Below are 14,992 nucleotides of genomic sequence, written 5' to 3'. Positions count from 1 at the left end.
TATGTTGCTCAGCCTCCCGGTTTTGAGGATCCAAAGAATCCAGACAAAGTCTTCAGACTCAAAAAGGCTCTGTATGGCCTCAAGCAAGCCCCTCGGGCATGGTATGATACATTGAAGGAATTCCTCATGAAGAAAGGCTTCAAACCTGGTTCACTCGATCCAACTCTTTTCACAAAATCCAATGATAATGTGCTGTTTGTATGTCAAATATATGTCGATGATATCATATTTGGCTGTACTGACAAAAGATACAGTGATGAATTTGCCTACATGATGAGTGAAGAATATCAGATGTCCATGATGGGGGAGCTGAAATTCTTCTTAGGTCTTCAAATTCGTCAACAAAGCAATGGAATCTTCATATCACAGGAGAAATACCTCAAGGATGTTCTGAGGAAATTCGACATGCACTAATGCAAAGGTGCCAAGACTCCAATGCCTACCAACGGCCACCTCGGCACTGATGAAAATGGTAAAGATTTTGATCAACAGGTATATCGTTCTATGATTGGCTCTTTATTGTATCTGTGTGCATCTAGGCCAGATATAATGCTTAGTGTTTGCATGTGTGCACGTTTTCAAGCAAAACCGAAGGAATCACACCATAAGGCTGTGAAACATATTCTTCGATACTTAGCTCACACACCAACACTAGGATTATGGTATCCCAAGGGCTCCAATCTTCATCTGGTAGGGTATTCTGATTCAGACTATGTTGGTGACTGTGTGGATCGCAAGTCAACTTCTGGCACATGCCATTTCCTCGGAAGATCACTAGTTTGCTGGTCCTCAAAGAAGCAGAACTGCGTATCACTCTCCACTGCCGAAGCTAAGTACATTGCTGCTGGTTCTTGCTGTGCTCAATTGGTATGGATGAAGCAAACCCTCAAGGACTATGGCATCATCATGAATAATGTGCCTCTCTACTTTGACAATGAGACTGCTATCAAGATTGCATACAACCCAGTACAGCACTCGAAGACCAAGCACATCCAGATTTGTCATCATTTTCTTCGGGACCATGTCCTCAAGCGCAATATCCTCATCGACCATGTGAAGACTGATGCTCAACTGGCAGATATCTTCACTAAGCCCTTGGATGAGAAAAGGTTTTGCAAGTTGCGGTGTGAGCTAAATATCTTAGAGTCTTCAAATGTTTTGTTAAAGCATGCACACATCCTAACACTTATGCAAAGTTGATGACTTAGATGTGCAACACATGATGAATCGATTTTCTTCAACTGATGAAGAATGTCACTCTGAATGTGAAGAAATTAACGAAGAAATTGATTCTCAGGGTCCTACGACAATTGTACAAGGCGTCTGTAATCAACATTCTTATATGGTGGGTCACGCCACCGCCCAATGTGAAATTCCTCAAGTTGATTTTCTTCAAATGATCAATTTCCTCACAATGCGTTTTTCTTCAAAACAGCTGTTCTTCATTGTGATGATTTATTACAAAAATCCTCAAAAAAACTTGAAGACTTTCATTTGACTAGATAGACTGTGATTTCTAGTCCTCAACAACATTCACTTATTGCTATTTCTTCAAGTTGATGTTTCTGCTAAGTGAATGTGATCAGACCCTACTTTCCCTCTATGTTATACTCATCCAGTCTATTCAATTCTTCATATGCGTTCTACTTGAAACTTTGTTCAAAATCCTCACTGCGTCCTTGTCAGCTGATAATTTCGTAACAAAAATCCTCAAATCTTCAAAAATTGTTTCTTTAAAGACACAGTAACTGAACCCCCACTTCCCATGATCGCATAACCACGATCTCCACTATCTCCACCGCATCATACGGGAGCTACACGTGTCCTGCGGAGACGTAGAGGCAGGGGCTATTTGGTCCGACATTCTCGCGCCAACAGTAACTTTTTGCTATAAATATGTCCTTATCCCCCTCGGCATCCCCTTCTTTGCCTCATCGCTCTCCTGCCACAGCACACTCCACCGAACCCTAGCGCCACTGCTGGTAGTCTCGTCGCCGGTGAGGAAGAGCTTCACTGCCTCGACTTCTCCGTCGCCGGAACCACGCCGGAGTCGGACCATCTTCGTCCGCCGCCGCCATAGACGTCCTCTGTCGCCGAGTCAGGGTGCATTGGACACTCGAACGAAGAGCCTCTCCACACACAACTTTCTATGTTCTTTGTGCGCACCTTCCAGGGTAAATACATCCCATTTTTACAGCAAGATTAGATCTAAAATTTTACATCTTCTATGTGAAATCTGTTTTTCGTCAAGATACGATGCGCACATGATTCCTCAAACACTACCTATCACCACAATAATTGATGAACTATGCTAAGCATCTAAGATTTTCACGAGATTCCTCAATTGTGCAAATTTTTGGATATGTACAACTCTCGAACCCAAGAACAGTATGCTTAGGCAAATTCCTCAACCACTGGTTATATTCCTCAAACTATCAAACTTTTTCATTTTCTTCAAATCTGAGAACGCATATGACCTCTCCAAATTCCTCACAACTATACTCTGTTCACAGGTACACACATGTCAGCTGATGAATCTCTCGGTTCTCATCACATTAACTCATTTGCAGCATTTCTGGAAGAAACTCTTCAAGGCTCATCAGAATCCTCAAGAGTTCAAACTCATCAGCAAAATCCTCAACTGAAGAAAATGGAGGAAGACAGAAAACAGAAGGGAGGAAAGAAACTTGAGCAAAACACAGCTGCTGATATCCCTGAGGACATTTACTTGGACTATTGCATGCCTGATGAAAATGAGACAATGGCCAAGAGAAAGATACGACTCCAGAAGATTGAACGCCGATGGGCGAAGGAATGGAAGGAGTACAGGTTTGTGACTCCCAAATATGCGAAGAAATTCGCTCTCAAGCCTCCTGGCAGAAGGGCCCCACTTGAGGATCATCAAGTAGCACATCCCTCAAGCCTCATGACCATTGATGACTATCCAGATGAGAAAGAAAAGCATCTGGCCAAGCTCAAGAAGCAGGCAGACGCTGCAGTGAGGAAATTTAATGAATCCTCAGCTGCTGCCTCTGGTGCTGCTAATTCCTCAACCTTCAAGAACAACCTTCCTCGTCCACGAGCTCAAGTACACACCTAGGTCTGTCAACAGAATCCTCTGCAGTGTGCTCGCACTGATGAAAGGCCATGACAATGAAGAAGATGTTGTAGGCCTAATGAAGAATATCCTCTTCAACATCATTCACGGTGTTCCTATCAATATCCATGATTTCTTCTTGAGGACTTTGGCCGACAATGCTATGTGCCCTTTTGATCACAAGATATATGCCCCATGGATCATGAGATTCATCAGGACAAGGCCTAGCATCAACTTTCATGCTGATTGTCAAAACCATGTTGGTTATATGCCTCCTATCCGGGTCAACAAGAAGACTTTCGAGCCCATTGAAGGAAAAGGCAAATCAGTGATTGAAGAAGGCAGTAGGCTCCTTGATGGCCAGTTCAAAGAGCCAGAAGCTTATTCTTGATGGGATGATACTGAGACTCGTCCAGCAAGCCCCGTTCCTCCTCGCGTGCTGAATACCAGAGAGCTCCTCCTCAGTCTTCACTAGAAGGTGGATCGCAACCACAACTGGGTCAAACGCCAGTTTGGTGCCATTGTGAAAACCATCACTGAAACACAGAACTCTGTGAAGATTAACCATCACTATCTGCATGAGGTTTTTCATCGCACCTGGGCTACACTTGCACATCTGAAGACTCAGACTGAGCTTGAAGAAATGGACTTTGAGAGAGACTTTGACTGGTCGTGGCCTCCCAAGAAGAAGTTCAGGCCCATTCCAGTGCCAGACCTTGAAGACAGCTCCTTTTCTTCATTCCGCACTGCTGAATCTGATGAAGAACAGCTTGACACTGCTACCGGCCCTAGGACGAAGACTACTCCCAAGAAGCATCACAGCTCTTCCTCAACCGCCAAGAAGTGAAGTCTTCACGGGCGTTAGTCCTCAGTTTGTCCCTTTTTGTCACTTGATGACAAAGGGGGAGAAACTTGAGAGTTAGTCTTCAAGCGGGATATTTTTGGGGCTTATGAACTATATTTAAGTTGCAAACTCTTGGCTCTTCTGAAGTTTTTATGTAATGAGTTGTAACTTAAGCCCGATGGTACTCTGACGCTTTTTGAACGTTTTTCTTCGCATGCTAATTCCTCAAGTTTTAATGCACGCATGGTGGAATTCGTCAGATACCATTTGTCATCATGCAGCTTCATTTTCTTCATATGATATGTTACATGTATGCATGATTTACAAGACTCGGAAGGAGATCTCCATGATATAAATCATCAATGTGCATTTGCTGTAAAAAGCAAAATCCTCAAGATATGCACATCTTCAGGGGTAGTCTCTCTGCATCTTGTTTTCAAATTCCTCAAATGAGTATTTACACTTCATATTTTTGATCCCCGTTGAAGACTTAACCTAATTGTCATCAACCACCAAAAAGGGGGAGATTGTAAGTGCATCTAGTGCCCCTTAGTGATTTTGGTGGTTTGAAGACTTATAGGTTAAGTATCTAATGTGTTTATGAGTGTACACAGGATCTATAAGTCATTGAGGAGTTTGAGATATTTCAAATATCGACCCCTAAAAATATATGTCTTCAGTTGAAGAAACTGGTCTGAAGCTGAAGAAATGAATCGCGAGGAATCTGCGATGAAATTGATATTCCTCATGAAGATACTGATATTGAGAAGATCGGCGGTTCCTGAAGAAAATCATTCTGAAGAATTTGAAGCATGAAGATTTACACTTTCTGTTTTACTTTCGTCGCATTTGAGTAATAGGAACACCGTACTGTTAAAGGGGGTCGAAGTTACACTATGGAATGAATTTCCTCATGATGCTCAACCCAAGCCTAATCCTACCAAAAGCCTCAAGTGAGAAATATGAGTGACATGAGGACTCTCACAGTTGAGGGTTCCGACCGTTTCGATAGCCACGCCAAGACACTGGTCTTATCCACTCCAACGGTCATATTATTTAAGGGCATTAGTGTCAAATCATGTCGGAATGCTCCCAGGCTATAAATAGCCACCCCCCCAGAACCACTAGCTGGTTGGCTGCTCCGTTAGAAACTGACACTTGTCATAAGAGCAACCCAAATTCCTCAGAGTCTTCGAGAGTAATTCATCAGTGAGGAAATACACCACCCACCGAATCCATAAACCAAACCTAGTGACTGAGCATCACTGAAGAAGTTGTTCCTGTGTGGGAGTGAAGCCTTTTACCTTTGAGGACTGTGCATCCTCCAGACAGTTAGGCGTCATGGTCTAGAGCGTTCAAGCAGTTAATTGTGGATCGTCGAGTGACCAAGTTTGTGAGGGTTTGGAAGTCTGCCCTGCAAACTTACCACGAGTGTTGGGCGAGGACTGTGTGTCCTTAGCTCAAGGAGAATATGGTAGGGACTGTGTGTATTGGGACTGGGTGTCCTTTGGTTTCAATACCAAGCCGCTCCAAACCAGATGTACGACTGTCACAGCAGTTGGAACTGGGTCATCAACGACTTCCTTCACTGAGAAACGGGTTCTAATTCCTCAACTATTTACTTTCCCTGTATTATTTGTTGATGACTTTCACTGTGACTGTTTGAAGAATTTGCTGAAGACTTTCTCTGAATTTCCTCAACCCCAAATTCTTCACGTTAGTTAATCCTCATCTGTATTCTGCGTGCCTGCTCACTGTGCAATCTGTTTTCACATTGTTCACTCCGAAATACTACGGTTGTGAACGTTTGCACGTCTGATCCTTTACTGTTTCCGCTGTAAGTTAGTCATCAGTGAGGAATTTCCTCAAAAGGAATTTCCTCAGTGATGAAATTCTAAAAATCTCCTATTCACCCCCCTCTAGTCGATATAACGCACTTTCACCGCCTCCTACCCCTTGGTGGCGGAGGGCAAGCTTGTGGGCACCTCGTGTGCCTCCCGGACTTCGTTTTCTTGCGGAGGACTCCTTCTGGCCCAGAAAAAATCAATATATAGTCGCCCGAAGGTTTCGATCTCCGTATCATGCTGTTTTCCTCTGTTTTCGTTTTGAGTTTGTTGTCTGCCGCAGATTTAGGTCAAGATGTCTTCTCAAGATTCAGAAGAAGAGATCTATGTGGCCGATGATCGTGCTAGCTCTAGGATTAATGGGGACTTGGAACCTTATGGCTGGATCACTGATGAGGAAGAGGACTATGAGCCCAAAGGGAAGGAGAAAACGAGTTCCGATGAAGAGGAGGCTCCTCTACCTCAACCTGCAAACACCCATGTGGAGTTCAAGAAGTCAAGCCTCCCTCACAATAGGAAGAAGCCTAAGACCTTGTTTATCCCTTCTCGTTTCTTGCAGTAGAGTAAGCAGGAGCTTTGCCATAGAGTTTTGAAACTTGAGGAGGAAAATGACGATCTAAGGGAGCCGAACTTTTTGCTCAAGTGGAAATTAGACAAGCTCAAGACTGCTCCAACAACACCACCATCACCACCAAAGGAAGACAACTAAGCATTGGTATGGGCAATCCCCTTGGCTTCTGCCAAGCTTGGGGGAGTTGCCCTGGTATTGTATCAGCTTTATATCTTTTGCTTTCACCTTTGTTTTAGTTCTTTCCTTTTCAGTTTTTATTTCTTCTTTTAGAGGAACAAGTCTTTAGTTTTTAGTTTCAGTCTTTTGCTTTTGTCTCTCCCCCGATGTATTCGAGCTTACGAGCTATATAATAAAGAGTGTCTTAGTCAAAGGGCTTTGCTTTGTGCCATGATGAAAAGTATGAAAAGAACGATAGGATGAAAGATCATGAGACGATCTTATGGAAAGTGATAACTTCACTTATGACAAGTATGATGATTGAAACTTGTTGAGAATAAATCAACATAGACCTCAGTCATTGTTGCAATTAAAAATAAGTAATAAGGAAAGAGAGGTTCACATATAAATATATCATCTTAGACACTTTTTACAATTGTGAGAACTCACCAAATTATTACATGCCTAGGAGTAGATGTTGGACAAGAAAGACAACATAATGAATTGTGTTTGCTTGGTCCCAAACAATGTTATATGACTAGAGATCCCTAGGCATGTGACGATTGCTTCCACCTCATATTAGCCAAAACTCCCGCACCAAGTAGAGATACTACTTGTGCATCCATAAACCTCCAACCCAGTTTTGCCTAGAGAGTCCATCATACCTACCTATGGATTGAATAAAATCCTTCAAGTAAGTTGTCATCGGTGCAAGCAATAAAAATTGCTCTCTAATATGTATGATCTATTAGTGTGTGGAAAATAAGCTTTGTATGAACCTGTGATGAGGAAGACATAAAAGCGACAGACTACATAATAAAGTTCTGTGTCACAGGAGGCAATATAAAGTGACGTTCCTCCACACTAAGAGGACACGCATCCAAACCTTAAAAGCGCATGACAACCTCTGCTTCCCTCTGCGAAGGGCCTATCTTGTACCTTTACTTTTTACGCTTGTAAGAGTCTTGGTGATATTCACCAATTCCCTTTTTGCCTTTGTCTTCTCTACCGTCACATGCTTGGGAAAGATCTATATTCATATATCAACTTGGAGTTGAGTACTCATGCTTTATTGTTGTTGACTTTACCCTTGAGGTAAACCGTTGGGAGGCAAAACTGTAAGCCCCTATCTTCCTCTGTGTCCAGCTGAAACTTTGACACCATGAGTACCACGTGAGTTGTAACAATTGTGGAAAACAAAAGAGATGATTGAGTATGTGGGTTTGCCTTACAAGCTCTTATTTGACTCTTTCTCATGTTGTGATAAATTGCAATTGCTTCAATGACTATGGACTATTGTTGGTTACTTCTCGGTAAGGTTTTTTCTTCATGCTTTGCTTTGTGAAGGAATTGTTACTTTCCGATAAGAATCTTTATGATATATTGCTGTTCTATGTGTGATCATGATGCCCTCATGGCCATATTATGTTTTATCGACACCTTCGTCCCTCAACATGTGGACATGTTTATGGAACTTGGTTTTTGCTTGAGGACAAGCGAGGTCTAAGCCTGGGGGAGTTGATACGTCCATTTTGCATCATGCTTTCATGTTGATATTTATTGCTTCTTGGGCTGTTATATTACTTGTGGTACCATATTTATGCCTTTTTCTCTTATTTTGTAGGTTTTATTTGAAGAGGGAGAATTCAGGCAGCTGGAATTCTGGACTGGGAAAGGAGCAAATCCTAGTCCACTATTCTGCACATCTCCAAATGCCCTGAAAATTTACGTGGATTTTTTCTGGAATATATTAAATATACTGGGTGAAAGAACTACCGGAGGGGGGCCACCAGGGCCCCACAAGCCCCCACTCCGCCACCACCCCCTGATGGCGGTGGGCAAGCTTGTGGGTTGCCTGAAGGCCCACTAGCCACCCTCTTTTGCTATATGAAGCATCCTGGTCTGGAAAAAATCAATGGGTAGCTTTTTCGTGGTTTCGCCGCCGCCACGAGGTGGAACTTGAGTAGATCCAATCTAGAGCTCCGGCAGGACGATCCTGCCGGGGAAACTTCCCTCCCGGAGAGGGGAATCGTTGCCATCGTCATCACCAACACTCCTCTCGTCGGAGGGGAGGCATCTTCATTACCATCTTCATCCACACCATCTCCTCTCCAATCCTTAGTTCATCTCTTATAACCAATCTTCGTCTCGCAACTCCGATTGGTACTTGTAAGGTTGCGAGGAGTGTTGATTACTCTTTGTAGTCGATGCTAGTTGGATTACTTGGTGGAACTGTTTATGTTCAGATCCTTGATGCTATTCATTACACCTCTGATCATGATTATTATTATGTCTTGTGAGTAGTTACTTTTGTTCCTGAGGACATAGGATAAGTCATGTTGATAATAGTCATGTGAATTAGATATTCGTTCGGTATTTTGATATGCTGTATGTTGTTTTTCCTCTTGTGGTGTTATGTGAACGTCAACTACATAACACTTCACCAGATTTGGGCCTAGAGGAAGGCATTGGGAAGTAGTAAGTAGATGATGGGTTGCTGGAGTGCAGAAGCTTAAACCATAGCTTATGCGCTGCTTCGGGAGGGGCTGATTTGGATCCACTAGTTTAATGCTATGGTAAGACCTTGTATTAATTCTTCTTTTGTAGTTGCGGATGCTTGCGAGAGAGGTTAATCATAAGTGGGATGCTTGTCCAAGTAAGGGCAGTACCCAAGCGCCGGTCCACCCACATATCAAACTATCAAAGTAACGAACGCGAACATATGAACATGATGAAACTAGCATGACAGAAATCCCGTGTGTCCTCGGGAGCGTTTTTCCTCCTATAAGACTTTGTTCAGGCTTGTCCCTTGCTACAAAAGGTATTGGGCCACTTGCTGCACCGTTGCTACTACTTGTTACTTGTTACTCTTTGCTTGCTACGTTTCACCTCGCTACACAATCACTTGTTACCGCTACTTTCAGTGCTTGCAGTTATTACCTTGCTGAAATCCGTTTATCAGAGCATTCTGCTCCTTGTTGGGTTCGACACTCTTACTTATCGAATGGACTAGGATTGATCCCCTATACTTGTGGGTCATCAGCAAGCAAGTTGGAAGCACACCCACTAGTTCTCCTTTTGAGCTTTCACATACTTATAGCTCTAGTGCATCCTTTGTATAGCAATCCCTACTCATTCACATTGATATCTATTAACGGGCATCTCCATAGCCCTTTGATACGCCGAGTCAATGTGACCATCTCGTCCCTTTTTGTCTCACAACCACCACCACACCCTATTCCACCTATAGTGCTATATCCATGGCTCACGCTCACGTATTGTGTGATAGTTATAAAAGGTTTGAGAAAGTAAGAGTGCGAAAACAAGTACTTGGCCAATACCGGGGTTGTGCATGATTTAAATTAGTTGTGTGGGGATGATGGAGCATAGCCAGACTATATGATTTTGTAGCGATAACTTTCTTTGGCCTTGTTATTTCGAAAGTTCATGATTACCTTGCTAGTTTGCTTGGAGTATTATTGTTTTCATGTCAATAGCAAACTATTGTTTTCAATCTTACGGATCTGAACATTCATATCACACGAAAGAAGTTGCAAAGCAAAACTATGCTAGGTAGCATTACACATCAAAAATTCAGTCTTTATCACTTCCCTACTCGAGGACGAGCATGAGTTAAGCTTGGGGATGCTTGATACGTCTGCAACGTATCTATAATTTTTTATGGTTTCATGCTATTATCCTGTCAAACTTTGGATACTTTGTATGTCTTTTATATCTTTTTGGGTCTAACTTATTAACTCAGGGCGAAGTGCCAGTTCCTATTTTTTTCGTGTTTTTGACCCCTTTCAGAGGAGGATTTTCAACGGAGTCCAAATGGAACGAAACCTCCAAAAAGATTTTTTCCGAAACAGTAGAAGATCGGGAAGCTTGAGAACCAAGGAAGCGGGCCACCAGGGACCCCACAAGCCCCCTAGCCGTGGCCAGGGGGCCCGCACCTCCTAGGCTTGTGGGCTCCCTGGGCCACCTCTGCCCTAGGTCTTTCGCCTATATATTCCCAAAAATCCCAGAAAAAATTAGGAGATCATCGAAAGTACTTTTCCGCCGCCGCAAGCTTATGTCTCCGCAAGATCCCATCTGGGGCACGTTATGGTGCCCTGCCGGAGGGGGGATTCGGATACGGAGGGCTTCTTCATCAACACCATGACCTCTCCGATCATGCGTGAGTAGTTCACCACAGACCTACGGGTCCTTATCTAGTAGCTAGATGGCTTCTTCTCTCGCTTGGATCTTGAATACAAAGTTCTCCATGATCTTCATGGAGATCTATCCGATGTAATCTTCTTTTGTGGTGTGTTGGTCGAGATCCGATGAATTGTAGATTTATGATCAGATTGTCTATGAATCTTATTTGAGTTTCTTCTGATCTCTTTTATGCATGATTTCATATCCTTGTAATTCTCTTGTAGTTGTGAGTTTTGTTTGGCCAGCTTGATCTATGATTCTTGCAATGGGAGAAGTGCTTGGTTTTGGGTTCATACCGTGCGGTGACCTCATCCAGTGACAGAAGGGGTAGCGAGGCACGCATCGTGTTGTTGCCATCAAGGGTGAAAAGACGGGGTTTTCATCATTGGTTTGAGTTTATCCCTCTACATCATGTCATCTTGCTTAAGGCGTTACTCTGTTCGGCATGAACTCAATACACTAGATGCATGCTGGATAGCAGTCGATGTGTGGAGTAATAGGAGTAGATGCATAAAGTATCGATCTACTTGTCTCGGACGTGATGCCTATATGTATGATCATTGCCTTAGATATCGTCATGACTTTGCGCGGTTCTATCAATTGCTCAACAGTAATTTGTTCACCCACAGTATTATTTGCTATTTTGAGAGAAGCCTCTAGTGAACACTATGGTCCTCTGGTCTACTTCACATCATATTTTCAGCCTTACACTTTTACTTTGTTGCACTTTTCGCCTTCATATCTCATTTGCAATCAAACTTGAAGGGATTGACAACCCCTTTATAGTGTTGGGTGCCAGCTCTTTTGTGTGTGTGCAGGTACTCTGGACTTCACGAGATTCTCCTACTGGATTGATACCTTGGTTCTCAAACTGAGGGAAATACTTACTGCTCCTGTGCTGCATCACCCTTTCCTCTTCAAGGGAAAAATCAGCGCAAGACAAGACTCCGTCAACGTGCCAATTTCTGGCGCTATTGTGTGTTGCCGTAGCAGGGAGGTAAGGAACTACCATCTAGCTATGCACTTGTTCCACCCTCTGTTTTGAATAGACTTGCAACACCACCACCACATGCTATTAATCCTGATATGTCACAAATAATTGATGATACTACCTCTCCTATGAATTATGCTTATGATGATGCTAGTACCTTTCTTGATGATACTATGCCACTAGGTGAGTTTCTTGATGAACAACTTGCTAGATCTAAAGAAATAGAGCATGGTGAAATTGATGATACTATTGAAACTGATGAAGTCCTTGCTACTGAAAATATGGAAATACCTTTTAGCCATGACTATCCTAGAACGGAAATTCCTGAAATACAAGAAGGTTATGTTATGGATGAAGAAATTTCTAGAGACTTTCTTGCTTGTAAGGAAAGAGATGATCTTAAGAAACTAATATGCAACTTGAAAGAAAAATCCTTAAATGCTAGAATGAAATATGAACCTAAGTTTGGTACTTCACCTATCTTTGTTACCGACAAGGATTATGAATTCTCTGTCGACCCAGAGATAGTTACTTTGGTGGAATCTGATCCTTCTCATGGCTATGAAAATGGAACTGTTGTGGCACATGTCACTAAGCTAAATGATATAGCCACCCTATTTACTAATGATGAGAAAATGAGCTACTACTATATTCTCAAGTCCTTCTCGTTCTCATTAAAGGGTGATGCTAAGATTTGGTACAATACTCTCACTCCTTGTTGTGTGTGTAGTCCCCAAGATATGATTTACTACTTCTGTGAAAAATATTTTCATGCTCATAAGAAACAAGCTGCCTTATAGGAAATATTTAACTTTGTGTAAATTGAAGAAGAGAGTGTCCCACAAGCTTGGGGAGGGTTCTCCAATTACTTAATACTCTGCCTCATCATCCTCCCAAGAAAAATGAGATAATTGATATATTTTATAATGGACCAACTGATGCTTCTAGGGACCACCTAGATAGTTGTGTTGGCTGCGTTTTCACGGAACGAACTGTCAAATAAGCAGAGGAGTTATTGACTAATATATTAAAGAATTCAGATGAATGGACACTTCGTGAATCATCACCTAAGCCTACTCAAAAGAAGAGATGTATATTATTCCTTAGTCGTGAAACTATGCAAGAGGCAAAGAAATGTATGAAGGAAAAGGCATTAAAGCTGAAGATGTTATGAATTTACCACCTATCGAATAAATACATGGTCTCCAAACACCAGCATAGCTGCTGGAGATAAATTCTTCTTTAAGTTTGATGAAGGTCACATCCCTTACAATAACCATCCTACTCGATCCGTATATGAGTTTGATAATTATATTATAAAGCAAGATCATTTCAATTCCTTTGTCTTGAAACAATTGAAACCAAACTCAGATATGATTGCTCGCTTAAGTGACTTGTTATATAGAATCACAAATGATGTAAGAGGTGTAGGAAAACATGTTGCAGGATCGAAAGTATGTCTAGAGGGGGTGATTAGACTACTTGACAAGATGAAAACTTAGCCTTTTCCCAATTATTAGCGTGGGCCCGTTTTAGCAACTATGACTAGTCAAGTACACCCTACACATGCATATCTAAGAGTATTGCAGTGGAAAGAAAAACATACAAGTGTAATTAGAGGGTAAGGTAGGGAGATCAAACGCAAAGATTGACACGGTGATTTTTGACATGGTTCCAATAGGTGGCGCTATCGTACGTCCATGTTAGTGGAGACTTCAACCCACGAAGGGTAACGGCTGCGAGTGTCCAGTGAGGGCTCCACCCACAAGGGATCCATGAAGAAGCAACCTTTTCTATTTCACCATGGCTTCCGTCCACACAGGACTAGCCTCACTCACAGTATATCTTCATGAAGTAGGTGATCACCTTTCCCTTACAAACATCTTGTTTCGACTCCACAACACGGAGTAGGATACTCCCAAGCGACACCTAACCAATCAAGGAGGCACCGCCGTCCAAAAGGTAATAGATGTGGTAAAACAATGAACTCCATGCTCTTGTGCTTCTAAAGATAGTCTCCTCAACACTTGATCACTATCTCTCGGATTTGGCAGGGTAGGAGAGATTGATATTGTGGAAAGAAACTTGGGGAGGCTAGAAATAAAGGTTCAAATGGTAGGAATGGAATCTCTTGATATCAACACATGTGTAGGTGTCTCTCTCTCAAAAAAATGGATCTGGCAAGTGTAAGTGTGTTCTGAGTGCTTCCTCCAGGAATGAGAGGTTGGTGGAGGTGTATATATAGGAAACCTCCAAAATCCAACCATTACAGCATAACTGACCAACTCGGTGACACCGAAGTTACAAACTCGGTGGTACCGACTTGCTCAAAAGGTAGCAACTTTGAATCTCGGTGGAACCGATATACACAACTTGGTAGAACAAAAAAGGTGACTAACGGTCAGATGACACACCTCCGTGACACCGATACAAAAACTCGGAAATTTTGATTTTGTGTACCGAGGCAACAAAAGGTTTTTCACCTAAACTCGGTAGCACCGATGCAGATTCGATTGCACCGAAAAGGTAGGGTTTTGGTAGGGATTTGTCTAACTATAAAATCGGTATGGCCGAGTGAGGAATGTTGGTGGCATCGATTTTCCATATTTCGCTTGGGACAGATATATTTTGGTGGCTCGGTATCTGGGAAGAGTGGCTGAGTATTTTTGGCGGCTGTCTCTAAGCACTTGAGCAACCAATTCATCATAATACCTCATCCCCTTTTAATAGTATTGGCTTTCCTATGGACTTAAATGTGATTTCTCACAAAGTGTAAAATGAAGAGTCTTCTTGCTTGAAGCTTTAGCCAATCCTATTCCTTCCTTCATCAATGGGGCATCTCCACTCAATCCTATAGCCAAAGCATCTTTAAACTTTTATGAAATGTACTTGGATAAATTCATTAGTACAGTGATGCATATGTTGTGATTAATTACCATAACCACCTTAGGGAGCAATTGTGCTTTCAATATCCCCCCTTTTGGTAATTGATGACAACATATAGATCAAAGCTTTAACAAAATATATAATCAATGATTAGCATCGACGCTTTGAGAGGTATGTGAAAAGCAATAGCTCCCCCTAAATTTATGCATTATTTTAAATTTGCGTTTGAATACAAATGCACAATCGATTAGGAATATGGGTTACTATTCCATGTCACAAAAAAACTTGGTGGTGCGCATAAATGATAAGAATGAGTAGCAATGCACATAGCACCAAAAACAAGTGAATGCTTATGATATAGATAGCTCAAAGCTAATGGTGTAGTAGCATCAAACAATCA

Source organism: Hordeum vulgare, chromosome 1H, assembly GCF_904849725.1.
Source record: "Hordeum vulgare subsp. vulgare chromosome 1H, MorexV3_pseudomolecules_assembly, whole genome shotgun sequence".
NCBI lineage: Eukaryota > Viridiplantae > Streptophyta > Magnoliopsida > Poales > Poaceae > Hordeum > Hordeum vulgare.
Note: the sequence above shows the minus strand (reverse complement) of the source record.